We start from the raw sequence: 21868 nt of genomic DNA, 5'->3' as shown, positions 1-21868 counted from the left end.
TACATTATGTCATAAAACAGACAGACAGACTGGTTCAGATTTAGAGCTGTTGGTGTCTCTGAAACATCACATGCGTTGGTATTTCAGAGATACAAAAAGATTTAAGATAAAAGGATTAAAAAGGGACTTAAAACGTTCACAAAAGTACAAAGTCACCTTTGAAGTAGAGGGCATGGTGTGCCTGTTTGACCACCAGAGAATATGTCGTTACCAGTGTGTGTGTGTGTGTGTGTGTGTGTGTGTGTGTGTGTGTGTGTGTGTATCTCACAGATGTTGAGCTGTAAAATTCAACATGGATGCTCTCCAAAACAAACTGACCAGTGGAAGAAATACACATACAGCACAGAGTAGGTAATGCAGAGTGAGTGAAGTGAATAATCCTCAATGATGAAGGCAGTGCATTCATCTGGAATAATCAGCCGGGACTTGTGTTTAAATGCATATTATTTTATCAGAGCAGGAAATTTCAGAATAGAAAGTCATCAACTGGGTGACTAAGCGTATGTGCAATGTGAAGCGGTTTCATTCACGTCGGATCTGGGCGTAGAGAATTGACTCACGCCCGGCTGGCTGTGGCACTAATTCAGAGTTTCCCATTAGCATGAGAAACCCATTACTTCTTTCCAGGTTAGTTGTTCCATAATCACCCTCACGCTGGAGCTCAATTTCTCCTTCCAAAAAAGTTAAATATGGAAGGAAGAAGATTGGCAATTGCTGATTGCTGTGTTGTGCATAATAAACCTCCACCATTTGCCAATTTGTTGAATGAAAGATTTCAGGTAATTAGTATCTATTTTTAAGTTTATGGCTTTCTTTTGTCTTTAAACAGCCCATTCTGCTAATCACAAACGTAATGACAATTTAACTGGGCCTCCGGCTATGGTACAAAACACTGCCATGAGGTTACAAGAAATCATGCAAAGTGAGGAAGTTTTTGTTTCAGGTATGTTTTTCTACAGCACTGATAAACGTTTCAAAGTTGTACATGATGCTGATAACACAAAATGTAGTTCTTCAAGTAATAAATCTACTAAAATAATGCCAGACAGAAGCATGCCAGGGAAATGCCAGCATGGATGACTTACGGGTTGTCAAAGAAAAATGTATTTAGGCATATTGTAATATACAGTATCACAGCATTGTGTTGTCTTTAATATCACAATCCAAATCAAATCCCAAGCGTTAACTACTCTTATAAAGCGCAAAGTTTTGGTGAGCAGGCATGTGGAGAACAGAGATGCAGGGGGTGTCAGATCAATGGAAAAGAGGTGGCAAACTGGTTTGTAATCAAGGATTAAAAACTCACTTGTCACTCGTGCTGATTAACAGAGCACTGCAGGTGCAGCTCCACCTGAGGCATCTCTAAATGCACAGTAGGGAGCAGATTCTAGAAATTATTTTTATAACATCTTAGTTCTCATAGAGAGTTAGTTAAAATGGGCTTAATGTCAGCATCAACCATCCCTTCAGTCCTCAGTATATGATTCGAATGCCAGTCAGCACAAGCTTAAAGTGCAATCACTCCAGAAAAGAAAGAGCCTGAGCGTGGACTTCATATTGTGCTGATTCTGAATCAGTTTTGCCATGCAAAATCTGCCATTAACCCCCCTCCACCCCCCTACCCCCTAAACACCAGGTGTTTTAAAAGCTCTTTGAATCCACATCTCTCCACCCAGGCCTATTGTGACTATCCTGTAACCTTTCTGCACAAAGGACAGTGTCCACACACAGAACAGATGAGAGAACAAGAGGCTGAGCTGATGCTCAGATCCCTCTATGGTTCAACTCATCCACAGGGAGATACAGTGCACTGCCCTCACAGACTAAAATTAGCCCGTAGCTTACAGGACGGCTGTCTCAATGCACCCAGTATCTCCTCCGCTGCCTACATCTTTATTCTTAATTTAGCAGATCTCTCTCTCCCTCTGTTGGGTGTGTGTGTCTTCACACTCATCACACTTAGGTGACATAATAGGACAGAACAACAGGCGCAGGGCAGAAGAGAACGGGAGAGATGAAAACAAAGACAGAATGGTAGCTAATAAAGGTGCACATTCTTGGAGGATTGCAACAAGACTGGAGACAGGAAATAGCACCTTGGTCCCTCTTTGAATTGCAAATGATTCACACCAGGCAGAAATAGACGTGGGTCGACTGCTTGTCTGCACTCTTTCAATGAATGCATAATCAAAAAAATACAACAAAAGGAACTGAAAAATTAAGCAGAGAGGACCGGGCTTTAGGGGAAAGCAGATGATAAGGTTACATGTGTCTGAAGGTTGCAGAGAGGTTTTACAAATTCCCAGGGACCGTTTCACTTTGCTGGGAAGCCTCTGTGACCTCTGGGTCACGCTGAGTCACCCAGCACAGAGAGGAAAGATGTAGAAACTCATTAACGCAATGAGGGATTTGTTTGGGTTTGTATTTCGAGGGGGCACCGGTTTGAAAAGCCTGCTAGTGGCAGCAGGTAGCCACGAGGTATTAGTCTATTAATAGAGATGATAATAATAGAGGCTGCAGGTGTAGATCAGTGGTCAGGCCACAGGATTATACAGGATAACCTTCATTGTGAGGTAGGGATCTATGAGGGTGAATTTTAACTGTTTGAAAGAGCGGGGTGTTGGAGTTGTCACCACTAAGGACATACAATGTATTAGGATTAAAACATTGTCTCTTTATGGCACTTTCTTTGCTGAATATGTGCAACTTTTCTGTGTAATATAAATCAGTTAACCACCTATCAGTTAACCTAACAAACAAGACAGTTAGAGAAGGTACAAAGGGAGAGAGTTTATAAATTCAGGCTCTAAAAGCTGTTCAGAGGGCCTACGTCCCTGCTGTGGAGAACACGTCCTATGTCGTGCTCACGATATGTGTCATCAGAACTAAAGATGCCAGAGACTTCAGTTCCCACAACTTTAAAACACGCACATATCGGATCATTACTCAGCAACTTTCTGTGACCGGGCGTTTATGAGTCGCACTAAGGCCACAGACAGTATTGTGTCTGTGCGGCACACAATGTTGATGGAGAGGATTAAAATATAGGCCAACATGTGAAGGTAGGGAAATCAGACGCGATCTAAAAATAAACGCAGCACAGCACTGATGGCGTTTGAGGATTTTTTTTTACTAAAGCTTTCACATAAAACGACATTAGAGGAAGTTACTTAAACTAGCCTTAAAGGTTACTTGTAAACTATGTTCACTTTGAATGAAGCAAACTTAGATTATTAATTCTGAAAATGCAGATACAGATTATTTCTCTGTTACTTTACACTACACCACGAAGCACAGCAGTCACCTGAAGAAAATGCTGGCATTGTACTGTACGTTTCTGCAAGCCAAGGATATGTTCCAGTGGAACGTTTCATATGTAACATATCAGTGTTTGTCAAGTTGTGTCATTTTTGATCTAATTTTACAAACAACAGGTAAATGTTTAAATTATTCACTGCTGTGTTTTCATCAGCTTTTAGGCTGTGGATTAGGGTATTTTGTACTGGTCCAATAGTGGAAAAAAAAAGATTTTGTTTTTGACCAAACAGAGTAGTTTGAGCCAAAAAATGATCCTTAACTCACCACAACCAACTCTTTTTGTGCCAAAACCTGAACATACATTAACCAAATTGTTGTTGAAAAATAAAGTTTCAGTGTGTCTGCTACATGATAACATGTAAACATAAAATACCTGTGGTTTGCATTAACATTCAATGCCAAGATATATTTATGGCAATTGGGTTGAGCATAGCAACCCTATTAAAACTGTGTTCAAAAATGTCTGTGGCTAAAATGTATTTTCATTATCTATTAATCTGGGAATTATTTTTTTAATTTATTCATTCCAAGGTGACATCTTTGAATAGCTTGTTTTTTGTGACCACCAAAGTCTAAATGTTTTCACAATAATTTACAATAATATAAAAAAGAAATATAGATATGATTTTTATACGTTGGGACAAAACTTTAAAATTATTTATGTGTTATCTTTATATAATTAAAAAATGTTATATACATGTGGGAGTCATTTGATTTGTTGACTAAGAGTGATGTTGTTTCTGTAAAAAAAAACTTAAACAAAATTTTAATAACATAAGAAAAATATTTTTTAAAAAAAGAGAGCAAGTAGTTTATTCTCTCAACATCAAAGGGGGGGTGACAAGCTAATGTTTGATTTTTTTGTTTGTTTTTCAAACAGCAATTATTAATAGTTGCTGATTAAAAAAAGTCTGTCAAGAAGGCAGGTATGTATCTGCTCATCATCTGCCATGTAATGTAAATCGCTGAGCAAGTGCCCCCCCCCTTTTAAAAATAGCTGAGCAAGTGCCCCCCCCCCCCCCCCCCCAAGGGGATTCGCAGCTTCTGATTGGCTGCAGTACCGGCCTGTCATACTCTCTTCTTCTGCATGTTCTGCATGTTTTTGAAAAGATGTGAGCAAAGCTGCTCTGCAAAGCAGCATTAGTACAAGCTTACACTGTGTTATGTCATGCAAGGCCCCGCTTCTTTTTGCAGCTCTGTGGTCTGATGTGTTGTTGGGTTGTCCCTTCGTCAATTTATTGACTCGATTTTGTGACGGTTACATTCTATTAGCACTGATCCATGTAGTTTCTAGCCTGTTTAAAAGCCTTGTATAATCCAACACCTCCACTTCCTCCCCTGATGATTGTGACTGTGCATGGTTGTGCTCTTGTCATGGGTTCAGAGGGGTCCTATTAAAACCTTTAACTGTAACAGTAATGACATTTTCAGAACTACGTCCTAAAGTTAGATACAACAATTGACCAAGCTGTGTGTCCACGAGAACATTTCTCAGCCATCATAGGCGTTCGTTAACTGCACGATGACAGGAAATAGGTAGCACTGACTCAGAGCCAAAAACACCACCAATACTCCCGGTTGGCATCTGCAAAATATAGGCTTAGAATTAAGTGCATCAAGCTTAAATTTGACCAGGGTCAGCATAATCCTCTAATACAGTAGACAGAAACAGCCAAGATTTGATGTGATAGCGACACAAGGTCACACACTGGGTTTGTCCAGCCAGCACGCCACTCATTCACATTTGGCATGTCCCCATCCATTCATCAGTAGTGTACGGTAGCGTAGATGAGGGTTTGGATGCCAACCTGGGGGGTAGTGTGTGTTTACATACACAAACACACTTTTGTGAGCACCAAAACTTGGTCCACTTGTTACAGTCTGAGCATAGTCATCCAACACGTGTTTCACTTCAACTTTTAAAGTATTTTCTCCACTGCATTCTGTCAGGTTTATGTACGTACTGTAGGCTAAAGTTTTGAATCTGATGTGCAGAGAAAAGAGCATGCAGGAGAATTACTCGTCATCAAGCTGTGGGCCTCGAACACGCAATTACAAAGTGTTCTTTATGCATCTTCAAATTGGACATGAGTGACCTCTGTTTGAGGTTAGTGAGGATTAGCGAGGGACTAATTTGAGGGGATTAAATCCACCACTGGCTATTACATTGAAGGATGACAAAACTGCTTCCAGGAAAATCTGGAATTCTCCCGCTTAACATCGTCTTGTAAATCTTCTTTTTGGATCTCTCTCGGTGTTGCTTAATCACAAAATTACAGTTGAACTTGGATTTGAAAAATCATATTATCATGTAATGGGAATTCACTGGGATTTAGCAAGTCTCATGTTTTCTTCCCTCTGCGTCTATATACAAGAAAATTTGTTGGACATTAAAGTCTTCTCAAGATTCTAAAATGTCTGAAGACGATGAATACATCTTATGAGAAAAGCTGAACATGGAATATTTTATATACACTGGAAATAGACTTTCTCTTTGCCCAAAGAAAAGCAGCTTGCTGGAAGTAATTACAGTTTCCATGCCTGATAATGCCCTATGCGCAATCATGTTGATACATGTATAGTTCAGCAATAAATAAACATAAATAGAGCTGGCATTATTTCAGTGCTTCAGGCAGCATACTGTAAACTCTGAGAAGCTCATCAGTCTGCAAATCTATCTACAATGCAGACTAAAATAGACGAGACTACACAAGAGGACGAGAGAAAATCTTTCAGCAACATGAAACTTGGTTTTCTCCGAGCCATGTTGGAGCTGTGTAAAAACTGTTGTTCCTCTGCATCTGCAGCAGAACATTTAGGTAATGAGGCCCAACAGTAATTTGTAGCCGCAGACTTAATTAAAAGGCAGGTGGTGATCAATGGGATCTTTACACAGCCAGAAAACAAGTGGTGATCTATTAATGTAACAGGGAACTCTTTAAAGAGGAGGTCATTATTTCTTCACTGCTTGCACGCTTGCTTTACATGCACAGTAGAGCGTGATATTCATGGAGGAAGTACTAGTTAATACTTAAACAAGGTGTCTACAGGCACCAGACACTTACGATTAGCACTTTTTAAGGCCCTTTCAAGGTAACTCAACCAAATTTAAGACAGAATTTTGGACAAATCATATTATTATCTAAGCATTGCAGGTAGGCATAGAGGCAAGTAGTGTATATTCAGTCAGAGGTCGATTTTATGTTGGAACATGGTTACTGGAGTGAGTTACGTTAATCTACATTTTGCCAACAGGTAAGTGCAAGTATAAAGTAAAAAGACAGTATTAGGTTCATTTGTAAGTTTAAAGATTTGTAACATCAGAAATGTGTACTTTTCTATTTGTCGACTAATTTCGACAAATAGAAAACTAAAAGATAGATCATTAGTTGGTCAAGCTGGAGCTAATTCCGACTATTTATGTACCGCTAGGGAGTTAAATCTATAGCAATGATTCATATCTTTTATAGAGCATAAATGTACTATATTCTTGCTAAAATGAAGTTGGTTAGAAGTATAAATTACTTAATTAATTTTTATTTTTTGCATGCCTCAACAGTGAAGAACAATCTAAAAACTGATGAACTGAAGTCATAGGGGTCCATGCTGAATGACAGTGACACTATATCAAAAACACCCGTTTACAAACTCTCACACAACTTGTGCAGCAGAATTCAAATCTCGCCTATTGAATGTGTATGCTCAGCAATTCCCACAGAGACAGGCCTTTCTGATGGGAGTCTGAACTGAAAGTGAAACTTCTCTATGCTCTCTTTGATGCCAGCTTCCATTGAAAAAACAAAACATAACTTTACCTCAATAAACACAGGAGCTGCTCCACAGCTCCCTCTATCAGTTAGTTTGTTTGTGTTGTTGTGACTTTGGTGAATCTGAACTAACTCTTTAAAACACCAAAATTACACTACTCCTGTGTTCAGCGATGTTGCTTTGCTGTTGTTAAATGTGGACCTCTTTGGCTTTAATTGATCAAGAATTTTTTAATTTGGGATTTTTCGTTCACTGTGGAGGCATGCTTGAAAAAACAAAATCCCTTTTATTTTCTTCACAAATTAAACTCAACACAGGTTGAGAAGACCTAATTGATATTCAAATGATGATCCAGGCGGTCAAGTATTCCTTTAAGTAGAGCACTTGAGTAATGTACTTGTTACTTTCCACCATTGCTTATCTCTAAAATATCAGTGACAAAACAAGATTATAAAAAAAACTCCTGTCAGTTTTCTTTCTGATACTGAATTAATATTAAACAAAACATTTCTGTAGCATGTTGCTTATCCCACACAAATTCCTGCCATCCTCATTTATCTTGTAACCACTTTAAGTCATAACAGCCTGATTGTTCATCATTTCAGTGACAAACCTGTAATGGTAAAAAAAAAAAAAAAAAACATCTGACAAGCACTCAAATTCAGAATATTTCTTGCAAAGACAAGAGAAGATTTCCACACTCAGTGCCACTAATGAGCCTCAAAGAATAAAAATGTAGTGTTAACTGCACATTACAGCTAAAACTCACTGGTTGTCACACTCTGACGTGCTACCCACAGTTGGCTCTCTTTTTAATTCCATCATTTAATATCCAACTAACAAAAAAAATGATGCACTTGGGACTCATTTTATTGGTTGTTGTTTTTTGTAATGCTGCTCTTGTTTTTTATTTTGTGCAAATTTGCGACACATTTAATCTGCAAATGTTTGAATATTGCAGTGTGACCTCAGCAGATACTTGATCATCAAAGTAAACATTAAGGACTCAAATATCACACCTTATTGTGAAGGTGTAGGATAACAATAGACCGCAGGTGCGGTGCTGTGGAGGATTTGGTGATACTGTCTTTACTGGATTAGCTCTAATACCAACCATCAGTCAATGCATTCATTAAACTGGGAAAGTCATCCCCTGGTAATGTGTCAATCCTGAGTTGAAATAAAGACCCTTTCTGCACATGTAGCTCTTTCCTATGGGAATTCATCCGCTCTTTTCCATCATTTCTGTGTCCATCAGCAGTATTCTCCAGTTCCTCCACTAAGCACATCACACTGTACTGCGAGCGTAGCTGCCTTGCCCGCTGTCTCACCCGCTCTGCGTCTATTTTGGTCGTGTGAGCGTGATAACCTCGACACTACTGTTCTGCCTAAATCCATGCTCAACCATTCAGAGCTGCATTGGCAGAGGCAGCATGCTCTGGGGCAGAAGCTCACACAGCCACAGGGGTCATATTTATGATGTTTTCTGCATGGACACTGTGTTGTAAATAAACATTTACTTGAAATATTAAAGACGAATCCTGAACCTCTTCTATCGGCATTTATGAGGCTTCTTTTTGACTGCAACAATGCTCTAATTTATGCAATTAACGTAATGCGGCTAATTTATGCACTTTCTTTTAGAAATTTCTTTAAAGGCTTAGAGAAGTCTTCTTTGTGCAGGGAAATGCTCAGTGCATCAGGGGAACAAGCAAATTTATTTATGGATGAAGAGGAGGCTGAATGTTCTATTGATTTGTACCTGCAACCTGAGCAGCGGTAACAAAATAACAACATCAGCTAGGCTCTAAGAAAACATGTACACATGACTGATATCTCCAAACACAAGCAGTGCTTTTAGCTCAGGTGGTGGCGCCTGTGCATTGATAACTCATCAGTCCAATGAGAAGATTTTCTGAGAAAACAATTGAGTCTGTTTGGACACATTGTTCCAATAACTCGCCAGTAGGGTCAAGAACAACTGTTTTCGCCATATGACCCATTTTCCCCTCCAATTGTCTGCTTATGCAAGTGTGTTTCAGCAGGTCAGTTTGACTGAGGACACTGACTTAATTCCTGGAATGATGTTGTTAGTCGGTCTATGATGGAGGGAAGAGACAAAGAGCTGAGAGATATCAGGGAGGTGACAGAGAGGCATGCTACATCGATGCAAGGCTGAAAACAAAAATAGATTCATTCTGTAAAATATTTGAAAAGACACAAATAGTATAATGTGTTTGATATCATTATTCACCTGCAGTTGGCATACATACAGTTTGTACGGTAATCGTTTTGCCTCCAGAGAAAATTCAGTATGAATTGCTTACAGTATATATTTGTGTTGTGAGATAATATTACTAATTACCAACATATTTGGCCACTTTTGAGCAGCAGAGACAAGTTGTGAACACAACACTCACACATCACCTAAATTCATACGTTAAACTTGTTGGCAAACTATTGCTTATTAACAAAAACAGCAGGGATGGAGAAATAACTTCTTTCATTTGGAGTTCTGTTTCTGTCCAACTGATGAAACTTATTCCAAAATTCCCTTTGTCACCTCCATTTTTGGTTGCTACAAACTCCTGAGGGGAATTGCTGTCTCTTAAGCTGCAAAATGCTCCACTATGTTCATCATAGTCACTAACTGTGTCTGTCTTCTGAACAGGTGGTGTACAGGGAGTTTTTAGAGCTTTTCTTGCTGCAAAAAAGCTTCCAAAACAGCAAAGTTGCAAATTGGACAGTTAAACAATGAGCTCAAATTACTTTAAAGCTACATAAGGCTGAGAGGAGAAATTTGGGTTTGTCACAACAGCTGGATTTCCATCAAAATGTGACGCAAATTGTCTGATTTTTTTAAAAAATAAAATGGAATTTATTTATTTGTCTATTCACTACTGTCAAATGCCACTGCAGTAGAAGGCACATTGAGATGACGTAATTAAACTAGCACGACTGAAGCCTCAAACGACGGAAAACAATGAATGCATAATAACAGGGAGCACACTGCACAATGGAAAAAGAGAGTTCTGAACCGCTGATATTACAGCGATCTGCTCTGGTAACACAGCTGTGTGCACAGATGAGCTTGTTAAAACATTCTACTGTACTCAGATGCATTTACCTGTTATCGATACACCAACTTTTTCACCTACAGTAGAATTTTTTTTTGTAATTTTTTTTTTCTTGAACTTTTCGGTTTGTGTTTCTACTCAAGTTTTCTCGTATAAGCGCAAACTGAAAATGCATTTTGTGCGCAACCACTTTCACATTATGCCAAACTAAGCTAAGTGACTCCCAGCTCTTGCTCGCTACATAACATACACACATAAGGGTGGTATGGATCTTCTTCAAGTATCAAAAATGACATTTTTCAACATCTTGTGGGCATTTATTATTTGAATTTGAACCACACTCAGTTCACAAACACAGAATATACTGCAGCGAGACGAGTGAAAGGGAAAGAAAGAGGACAGCAAAGACGCAGTTTTGCAGATGTCATGGAGGAGTGACAGAGAGGAAGGGCGAGTGTTGTAGCCTGAGTTGTGGTTGTGCTAAGAAGGCAGTCAGGGAAGATTAGCGCCCATGTGAGAGCAGGAGGGATTTGACTGGATTGCACAGGGTGACCTGCTGTGCTCATGCAAACATCAGCAAGATGGACCCTTCCTTCAACATTTTACCGGGAGGGCACAGTCTTCCCGAAATACAGATATGGCTTTATATGTAGTAATTTTAGCGAATTGTCTAGTGAAATTATTGATATATTAATATGATATTGCAATTGATCCTCTCTGTTAACTGCATCTGGAGTGTAAATATGATATAGAAAAAGACAAAATATGAAGTGCTATACAACTATAATACTGCAATCATACTGTAAATGCACAGCCTTATGGGGGCAGCATGATATTACAACCCAGAGTGGAGCAACAACATTATCTAGTCTCACATACCTCAGACTGTGTTAGCTGTAGCATCATGAGCAACTACACTTGATATGCTACATAATCTAATCTGTGCTGCAGTCACAAATGGACATCCATACTAACACTTCTCCATGATGTCACAATAGCTCATTGCCATAGCGACTCCTCCATATGAGACAATATAAATTGTTGTGTTTACATTCATTAATAACAGCTCAAAAGATGAGCACAGCTGCCGTTCTGACAGATGGATGCAGGGTGCTTCGGTAAAATCCATCCACCACAACATTAACTCTTGGGAAGTGAGAGTGGAAGAACTCTAAATGCTTCACTAGTTACAAATTAATTATTGTGCATAAGGCATCATTACAGGATGTCTGCCATGTTACTCGGGATCATTATGTGCCTCGTGGAGAATCAGTCAGTCAAGTATGGAGGGTCTGCAGATCATAAGAGCTTTTGTCAGGGATTCACCAATGCATCTGTTTTCTTTAGTGTAAGCCTCCCGACATACCTCTTAAACACAAACAGAGCAACTACCAACAACGGCCCAGCGAACAAAAATAACCCGAGATTAGCTTAATCTCCACACTTATCACTTTAGCCCTCTCCCAAGACTATATCTGTCATCTGTCTGCTTACTGTACAGTGCACACCATGCTGAAGGAAACTTGTGTTCACAGGGGGATATCCCATGGGGGCGGACAGGCGATCAAAGCCGCTTTTGGTGACAGTTTTTCTCTCTCAGACCTCTGGAAGGGGTTAATACAAATCATGACAATGATTCCTATTTGTGCTGAATATCAAAAGTTTAAAAACAAAATTGTGCTAAACAAAAAACAAAAGCAGCAGATGTTGGCAGAAACAACAGATGTTGATTCTGTTTGACTGCTGCGGGGCTGCTGAAACAGTTACACCCCGGGCTCAATGACAGAGGATGGCAGTGCATGTACTGCTCTGATTCAGTTGTTCATATAGCATAAAAGCATTTATATTAAGAATTCAAACACTTTCATTTTCGTATTGTATAAGATTTGGCCTCCTGTCTAGACAAATTGTCTCTTCTCTTTTTCTCCATGTGCCCCTCGGTGTCACTGCCTCTCTGTCTTTACCGTGTCTGTTTATATCTGACATCGAATAAAGGGCTGAACTGAGAGACAGACTGACAGTGACAGTAAGAGATGAAAACAGAGAGATATACATATGGAGGTACTCCCAGTGGAAGAGTATGCAACATCTTAAATGTCACATATCTGCTTACAGTCACTGAAGGATATGAAGTGACCTGTAAAGCCTGCAGTGGGTATTATATAAGGAATCTGAGCACAATAAATACGATCTATAAGAAGTTTTTTATTTAAATCAATTGCCTCATTGTGCAGAGAAAGTAATTTATAACAGCATGTCTCTTTGTGCAGACACTGGACTATGGAGGGCCCCAAGCAAAAAGGGTGCTTTGCTTGGGGATGTTTTTGCAGGCCCCTAAATGCAGCGATGGCAGACTCTGAGCTCTTTTTATCCTTAGCAGCACTTATGGGGAGGATAACTGATCTGTCGATCCTGTCAGATCAGATCAGATCAGAGGAGAGGAGCAGCTCTGAGGAGCAGCTGCTGCAGAGGTGAGTGAAAGCAAACTTTTAGACCCAGCGCATTTAATGGTTAAGTTTCACTTTCACTGTGCCTGGAGTTATGCTGCAAAGTTATCGAGTATGCTCTGAAGATGTGGTTCCATGAATAACCAAACAGTAAATATATTCTGATCGTGCTCCTAATGAACAGTCAAACTCCAAAAATACAAAATCAATATGTGGCGGCAGATGTTTTAATCGTGGCAGGCCGCCACAAAAAAATGAATGTGTGGGAATCCCTATATGTTTTGTATAGTTTCACGACAGCGAAAAGATGTTTTCACCAAAACAGCATTCATACTATTAAGTCTAACAGTTATGTCTGTCTTATCAATCATCTAACTAGCAGTTAAAATCTTTATTTATCCTTGTAACTGCTACTGGCCTGTCCATCTGGATATGGTTTGGCTGATCTAAATTTGTTGCTGTCCAAATCATTCATGCACAAAGTGTCAGCTTTTTAGGAAATAATCTTACCAGCTTTGTTTTAAAAGTCCAGTGTGTAGGATTCAGTGGCATTTAGTGGTGATGTTGCAGAACTGAAATGACTCCTGCGTGTCAAGCTTGTAGATAAACTATGGTGCCCAATGCGAAAACGTGTTCTGTCTAGAGCCAGGTTTTGATTTATCCATTTTGGGTTACTGCACAAACAACATGGTGGGCTCTGTGGACAAGGAGCCGCTCTATATTTAAAGAGCTCATTCTAAGGTGACAAAACCACAACAATTCTTAGTGTAAGATTATTATAAACTAGTGAAAATATAGTTGTGAATATTATATGACATTTCAACAAATAGATGCCCCAAAATCCTACATACTAGTTTTTAAATTGTTGGTTTTTAGAGTTGTTTTTTTTATTTTTTGAAGACCTTTATTTGATCCTTGAACAAAACGATCCAATATGAAAATATATTTTCACTGAACACAGTGATTTACTTATTTTAAGCTTGAAGCATATGGGTGCTGACAATGTAGCCTATTTTTAACCTATATTTATTCTCACTTGAATGCTTTCTAGCCTCCTTCCTCCTGTTTGATCTATTTATAAAGATATCTAGAAGACACACTGAGAATATGTGTGATACAGCCAGTATTTGATGTATCAGGAGAAATGCCTGCACACCACCTCCAAGCCACACTTTCATTCATTTAACCAATAAGTTTAATAAAACTGTGTATTGGAGCTGCTGCGCAGGCGTTACTATTGACATACTGATTTTAATTACCTTGTATTTAAAGTGTTGTGTGCAAAACTACCCACAGTTTATGATTCAGCAACGCAGAGGTGATGCTGTGGCACTATAATCAGTGTGTTTAAAGCTATACTTTTCTCCCCACTTTAATGCCATGGGTCTGACAATTAACTCTGTAGTCTACACCATATGGTCAAGCAATTAACACTCTCTACTGCAGTTAACAAGACCCACTAGCAACAGAAGGAGCACTGAGTGACTTGGCGAGGGAAAATGGGTTAAATCTACATGGGATGAGAAGGAAAAACTCTTTCTTTCAGGCGCTGGAGTCTGGGATTTTCCACCCCGTGGGCCAAGAGTGAGCTTCCCGCAGTGAGCCGAGGAAGAACACGATTCAAGGCACATTATGTTCATCGTCAGAGAGCCGTGTCTTAAAACAGAGACGACAACAACACAGACAGCAGGAGAGGGGGAAAAAGCATTGTCCTTCAATTTTGTCTGCGAGACAAAATTGGACTGGAGGAGTCCATTAGGCTGTTGTGTGTGTGTGTGTGTGTGTGTGGGACTTTACTTGCTTGTGTGTGTGTTTGTGACACAGGGTGAAGAGATAGAAATAGAGAGAGAGGGAAAGAGATAATGTTTGTTTTGTAAAAGATTAATTGTTAAATGCTTCATCACAAGAAAGACCTGCACTCCCCAATATGTATGAATTAATCAGAATCAGTTGTGACATTTTAAATTCCCTAATATATTTAATGACACACAATCTAAAGCTCAAATAAAAAACAGTCATATAAATGACAGTACATGGTTTAAAGGCCTTTTTTGTATCTTTAGTATATTTTTTTAGTTCTAAAGACAAAATAACAAATTCTTTTTTGGTTCGTTTAACACTGATGCTGTTGCTATGACACTGAGCTTGTCTCTCAAACAGGGAAGGGTCCCCCTCCTCACAACACGTCAAATGTGTGACAGGAAGACTGTCACACATAAAGACACGTGACAGAGCTCTTTAGCCCCCCGCAGGCTGCAGCTCCCACACTCGAGACAACAAAGGTCTGCTTCCCCTCTGACAGCCTGCGCGGTCATGCTCTGCAGTATTACAAACAGGGTGGGGGTTCCCGAATCTGTTTTTGACAACAACCACCAAAAGGCTACAATACACTATTGCGTCCCCAGACAGCAAAGACTCAAAGCGGAATGATTTGATATAAAATAAATGCACTCACAAGCTACTTAAAGTCAAATCGGAATAAGAATAAGCAGAACAAGTTCATGAAAATGCAAATTTCTTAGCTGTTTCTCCATAAAGGGGGCTGCTGTTTCAAGGCTTGCTCATTCAAATGGGATAAAGCATGCCCAAAAACAAACACCACTATGGAGCTTGAACACTGATGAAAAATTCAAGAGCGAAGAAGAGGGAACAGTGAATTCACTGTTCCGGAGCCAAGTGCTCAAGAGCACTGGGCAGCAAATTTGCCTCTAGTATGGGTGCAATTATGCATATTGATCGATTGTATCCACACAGCACTATATATTCATAGCAATTCAAGCTGTAGCTTCATTCTGTTGTTCTAGGTGTTCCAGGTGAGATCTGTGACATGGTCAAATATGCACTGTAGCTTTTATTTAAAGGGTAAGTTCTGTATTTTTCAACCTGGACCCCAGTGTCCCATGTTTTGTGTCTATGTGACTAATGGGAAACAACAATCTTTTAAAACGGTCCATTAGTGAGCGAAAGGGCTGCGGCTGGCAGCCGCAAAACAGGCTACAGAGTAACCACCCAGGGCATACGTGCACTGTCAATATACGTCCATTAAAGGTGCTTGCGGGGCACCGACAGGCTCAGATTATTATCTAAGTGTCCGACAACATTATGAAAAGGATCCCTACAGAGATAGGCACAGTCAGCAAACCATAGGTGAAATTTGTCGGTTAATTTCAATGCATTTCAATCCTCAATTCAAATGCACCTGCATTTTTTTGCATTTATTACACATAAAATTAAAATAATATGTATTTACAGATTTGTATTAATGCCAGAGGAGTCATTCAGCATTTAAAGACTAAGTCTGATAAGATATGAGGACAGAATACTGGACAAAAAAAGCGTCAAAAAGTCACTTCAAACAGTAGAGAAGCACCAAAGCAGAGACAGGTGACCCAGACAGAGCTGCTGCTCCAGCAGAAGCTCAGATCGCAGCTGCGTGGAGTGGGTGTAGGTGCCTCGGATATGATTGATGTCTCCCTAGACTCCTGCGAAACTGTATCCAAAATGCACACTATAAATGTCTCATCAAAATGTCATCGTGTGTTGGATATCAAGTTTATTACAGCTGCAACTAGGGATGGGATGATATCCGTTTTTGTTTTTCTTTTATCATTTATCATCATGATTAAAAAACACAATAAGATGAATGTGCTGAACTTTCATTACTGGGATTACTGTGGATATCATGTCCAGTAGCACCCAAAGAGACTACTCAGAAACCAGCAATAAACACCAGACATGCATACACACCAAGCTCAAAAATGCAAAAAATATGGCAAGCATTGGCGTATTTCATATTGAGAAAGCTTTTGCTTTTAAATATTAATTGTTTTTCCCTATAAAGGATGCTCATTTAAATAGATCTGCTCTGTGATGCAATAAAAAATAACAAAATGTGAGGTACAGTGATTGCAGTAAGTATTACTGTCATTTTAAGAGTTTGAAACATGTTACGATGATATCCTAAATTGCAAAAAATTTGATAACATTGTACCATGTCTAGCTGCGACATTTGCACCTTCTTTTTAAAAGAGAAATCACACTGTATTCTTTAAGCTTAAAGTCTGTAAAGCTCAATTTACCAATCTTCTCCTTTTATGCATAAAAAAATGAAATGTACACTTCCCTCGTGACACATAGGCTGCTGCCTCTGTTTGATGAATGACATGTACATCTCCAGGCACAGACGGGCTGTCCCTTAGTGTCCTCAACATACCCTCGGGTGAAGCCAGACCTTTGTGTGTTCTGCAAAACAACGTCCAATGTCCCGACTTTGTCTTGTTGGGGGACATTAAATATAAACAACCAGCTGTGCAGTCTTGGCTACGTGCACCTCGTGCAGCAGTGATACAGAATCTGGGCTAACTAACACCTGCTCCAAAGTTGAAACATTGTCCGGGTTGTACAACTTTCCCAGCAGAGGTGCTGCGAATCTCCACCAGCAGTGTGTGATTTCTCTTTCAGGATTGATAAATTCAACTACTTGCACGCGATTTACTTCAAAGTTACCCCATTTTGGTTAGTTGTCTTCAAACACTTATTGTGGGTCATTATATTCATTGTTAGTTTTTGCTGCAGCGAACCCTTACATGCTATTAGCAGATTAAAAGGTTTAATCAGTTTAGCAGTTTTTTTCAGTGAGGATATAGATCGACTGCCTGACAGTACCAAGGTGCCATATGCCACCTCTGCACCACAGGGTATGAAATAACCAGATGCACGCACAGACAGAGACATGACACAGTCCTGATACAATCCTCAGCCTCACACATCACATCACATCTAATCACATCCCGTAACACGAAACAGTTGCATACAGTCATCAGCCAGCGACTCTGCTCCGTCAGAGGAGAGTCCTGCAGCCGGTCACATCCCTGCTCCTCACTACTTCATGTGTGTACTACATGCCATTTGAGAGCGCATGGTAATGAGGCCAGGTTCCTTTCAGTTACCCTCCTACAAGCATCATTTGTTCTCTGTGATGAAGATATTGTTTATTTATAGATTCATGTTGTCTTTGTTTAAAGTAGCACTGTGATAAATGGCATGTTGGTGCAAACAGAGCAGAGGTTGACAAAAAAAAAACACTACCAGGTCATAAAAACCTCTGTCCTTCAATTACAGGCTGTAATAATGACAGAGACAAAGAGTCTCAACACAATAGAAAATCAATCAGGGGGACATAGTACAGGAATCACTGTTGCTGCATTGAGATACACACACAAAGATTAAATGTAACACATACTGCCCTCGTCCCTCTGTTTCTTGTCTTCCCCTCTATATCCATCTGTCTTTCTAGCTCTCTCTTTCAACCTCACGCATGATTCAGCACTTCATGATTCAGCACACCTTCTGTGCATGTGTGTGTGTGTGTGAGTGTGTGTGTTTATGCACCTGTGTCCCTGCATGGGACTGGGGTGGAGGCCTCAAGGCGCTGAGGACTTGGCGTGGCCTGTTCAGAGACAAGTGAATCAACTCCGCAGGAGTCTATAAACCAAAGCCAACTAATCTTTTTGACTCCACACACTATCTGTTGGTGAGGTGGCAAATTACAGTTCGCAGTGGCCTTGTCATGATCTTTGTCATCGTATGATGCCTAGATTTCAATCAGTTTATTATATTATATATAATAAATATATAATACTTTGATTTTTTAGACTGTTGGTTGGAGAAAAAAATTAACTCAAAGACACCAAATAGGTATTTGTCAAGCAGCAACCTCCAGGTGTGAAAAATGAAGCCAATGCGGAGGTTTTAAAAACTGCAGGTCCTCTAACGGCCACTTGAGGCTGGCTCCAAAAGTGAGTCAATTCTCATTAATCACCTTGTCCCCATGCCTAATGTCACAGCAAAAATTAACATCTTTCAAAATCCATGACAGCTGTAAGGGAGGTTAATTCTTATATAACTCACCCGTTTAAGTGTTATTATATTAAGGCTTAAAGGTGTACATAATCAAGGGCATGGCTGCTTTTAGCGATGGGTGACGGCCATTTGTTGACATGTCCTAAGTGTAAACGTTGTTTAGGGAATGGTACTATGGCATAAAACCAGGCTCAAAGAAAACAGGCATAGCTTTAAGTTATCCTACGCTATTACAGTGTGTTTTCAGTTCATCAAGCTTAACTGTAACATTGCAACATTTTGGTTTTGTACTAAAAGACCTTATAAGGACTTCTCTCGCTATGTTTATATTGTTTTAAAGGTTTTAAGTCTTTTTATCTAATTTAGCATTAGATATAGCGTTATCACAGTTAGCAATAGCTGTAAATGCACCAATGTAACCAAGTACCAGCTTGCAGTAGCTGTTTTCAGTTTATGAAACATTTTGGTTGTCTATAAAATCTTGTTCAGTGTTTGTTTGTACTAAACATAAATAAAATTCTCAGTTTTTTAAGCCTGTTTTCCTAAAGCACAATTTAGCATTAGCAATAATACATTTAGCCCTGGCTTTAAAGAACTGTGCTAACCAAGCTAGCAACCAGCATTAACTTATCTTTACCCTTACATCCAAATGTTGTAACCACCAGCTTCAAAAATCCAAGATAGCGAAGGCAAAAATGCTAAAAACATGTGACGTCACCTTGTCTACGTCCATTACTTTATATAAGCTACGGTATCTGTCAAAGAAGCACAGACACACAGAAAATAATTGTTACTTGCAGCCCTGATATAAACCTGCTCTTGTTCTATACCTTGATGTGAAATGTTTGTTTTCCTTACAGGAATGTATTTATTTTTGTAACTGCACTGTATATTATAATAAGTGCTATACACGACAAGTAAAGAAAAGCTATTTTTATCAATATATGTCAAAAAACACCTTTGAAGGTCTGTCCAGGCATTAATTCAGCATGATGGTTAAACTGTGTCTAAAGATGGAAGAGTTAAAAAAAGGTCCTCTGTCAGAGTGTCACACAATAGTGTGGGTTATTTTGCTGGAGACCAAATTTAGCCAGCGTAATGTAGTTAAAGTCTCCTCTACTGCTGCTCCCACGCAGTGAACTAGATACCCAGGTCAGTTGGCTCACATTTTCCCCTCTTTCAGATCAATTTACCAACTGAGCTGTGAATCAACTGTGCACCTTTGTTTTAGACGAGGTATCCCTGCAGACGCTATAATTAAACAGATCACTTGCATCATGCCCTGAGGTTGGCTCTAGCAGACATTGCCAATCTCATGTGAACAAAACAAAAAACCCAAAAAACAACAACTAGGCAGTTTAAAAGACGGATCACAAACCAGTATCTTTTCCTGGCATTAGTGGGAAATAATGGAACAATCTGATCTTGAGAAGTGACTCAGTCTCTCACATCGATGTCGCAGGACAGCTCTGTGATTCTGATGCTGACAAACTGGAGCTGAACATAGTGGGCTAGCATGGCGGCCACTTCCTACGGGCAGATGAAATGTGCCTCACGCACATTTACTTAATTTCCCTATGAAAAAATAAACAAAGTTCCTCTTGCATGCCACGGATCATGATATAAATGAACATGAATACTTCAGGGAAGGACTGTGCATTTGATTGGCCCTTGAAAAATGACACCTCAGGGCATATTTATACAACAAACCCAACTCTGGTGATGATACGATGGCATGAGATGATGACACAATTTCATCATCAGGAGCTGCCTTAAAAAAGCAGAAAAAAGAAATTGGAAAAGGGGACATGTGAAGAAAAAATAAAAGTGCACCAGTCAGAAACTATACTGTATGTTTTAGCAATGTACAGGCTCTGCACCTTTGGGTGTTAAGTTAAACTAGTAACATTACCTCCTATCTTGTTACTCTAGTATGTTTATACTGAGAATAGAGGGAGGCAATCATAGTGTAACTCAACATGTGTGATAGTGTGTTACTACAGTATCAAAATACAGTCGACTCTGCAACATGACCAGACAAGCTGTACTGTGATACACCTCAATGTCTGTTTAACTAACGAAGAAAGAAACTCCTGAATTAAATTGGTGCAAAATGAATTTACCGCATGCAGTCAATGTATTATGAAGCATGTGTTTTAGTAAGTACGGTTAACTAAAGTCACGGTGAGTAATACAGCAGAGTCGGGGCCATTTAAACACACACAAATGATGTGCCATCACTCAAAGGTAAGGCCTCAGCTGCCACAAAGCAGAACAGTTTCTCAGTTAAATGTCAGTGTCAGTAGGAAAACTCCCCTCAGTATCATGAGAGAATATCTCATTATTTTACAGCCAGGAGAAGCTGCTTTTAAGGCCAAGACACACCAAACCAACATCAGAGAACTACTGGCAACAAAACAACTGTTGCGTTGCCTCCCGTCGACATATCTTGGCCAAAAAGTTGCATATGAATATAATGCGAAGCATACAGCCAACGGGCCATCGGCACATATGTTCTGCGTCTGCGTGAGAGGAAATAACTGTCCATACCAGCAGGCAGCCGACGTCTGTAATTGTCATTCAAACTGATAAACCATCACAGTTCTAGTTAGCCAGTTAGCACATTAACATCACAATCCAGTGTTAAAAGAACAAAGCACATTTTTTGTGCCCCAGTGAACAGCAACACAACCATCTGGAAACATTTCTGTTAAAGAGCGTTGAGTGGCTAAAGGATCACAATCTTACCTTATATAACAAATGTTTTTCAACCTCACTGCGTGACTTTAGCCGTTTGTTTAATTTCCTCACTTCAGTTTCTCTTCTCATGAGCTGAGCTGAACTGCCAATCAGAATGATTTCAGTCACTGACGGGCTCCGCCATCTCTGACGCTGACACAACATGCTGAATTGGCGGGAGAAAAGCCGGCTAGGACCGATGTGTGCCAACGGTACGGGACACACCGCAGCAACTAGTGCAATAAACTCATCTACGGCCTAACGTCGACCGACGGCCGACTGTCGACTTTGTGTGTCAGAGCAGTTAGTCATTCTGCAGCACAGCAGCGGAGCAAACTGCCTGATCATCTTAGAAATGCCCCAAACCACGGCCGTTTTTAAATCCAAACTAAATATATTGTTCTCAAGCATTTTTAAGATGACGTAATTTTTTTTTTTTAAACCTAGGCCTTATTATTATTACAGGTTTGAATATTTTAACTTGTTAATGCTCATTCTCATACCCTTATTTTTTTATTTTAAATTGTATTGTTTTAATTTCATATTGTCTTGTTTTAAGTTCTTTGTACAGCACCTTCATCCTCCCTCTGTTTAAAATGTGCTTTATACATAAGACTGCTTGTCTTGCCAAGTTTATCAATAACAAATTAAAAAATA

At 39.6% G+C, this 21868-nt stretch overlaps 1 protein-coding gene across 1 annotated transcript in view; it reads right to left on the bottom strand.

Annotated features, from left to right (window-relative positions):
• LOC121959851 (potassium/sodium hyperpolarization-activated cyclic nucleotide-gated channel 1) overlaps positions 1 to 21868 on the bottom strand; it is an 82571-nt gene that overhangs the window by 44632 nt on the left and 16071 nt on the right. The window lies entirely within an intron of this gene.

The sequence above is a fragment of the Plectropomus leopardus genome, chromosome 20, assembly GCF_008729295.1.
Source record: "Plectropomus leopardus isolate mb chromosome 20, YSFRI_Pleo_2.0, whole genome shotgun sequence".
NCBI lineage: Eukaryota > Metazoa > Chordata > Actinopteri > Perciformes > Serranidae > Plectropomus > Plectropomus leopardus.
This window is presented reverse-complemented; position numbering and strand designations above follow the sequence as displayed.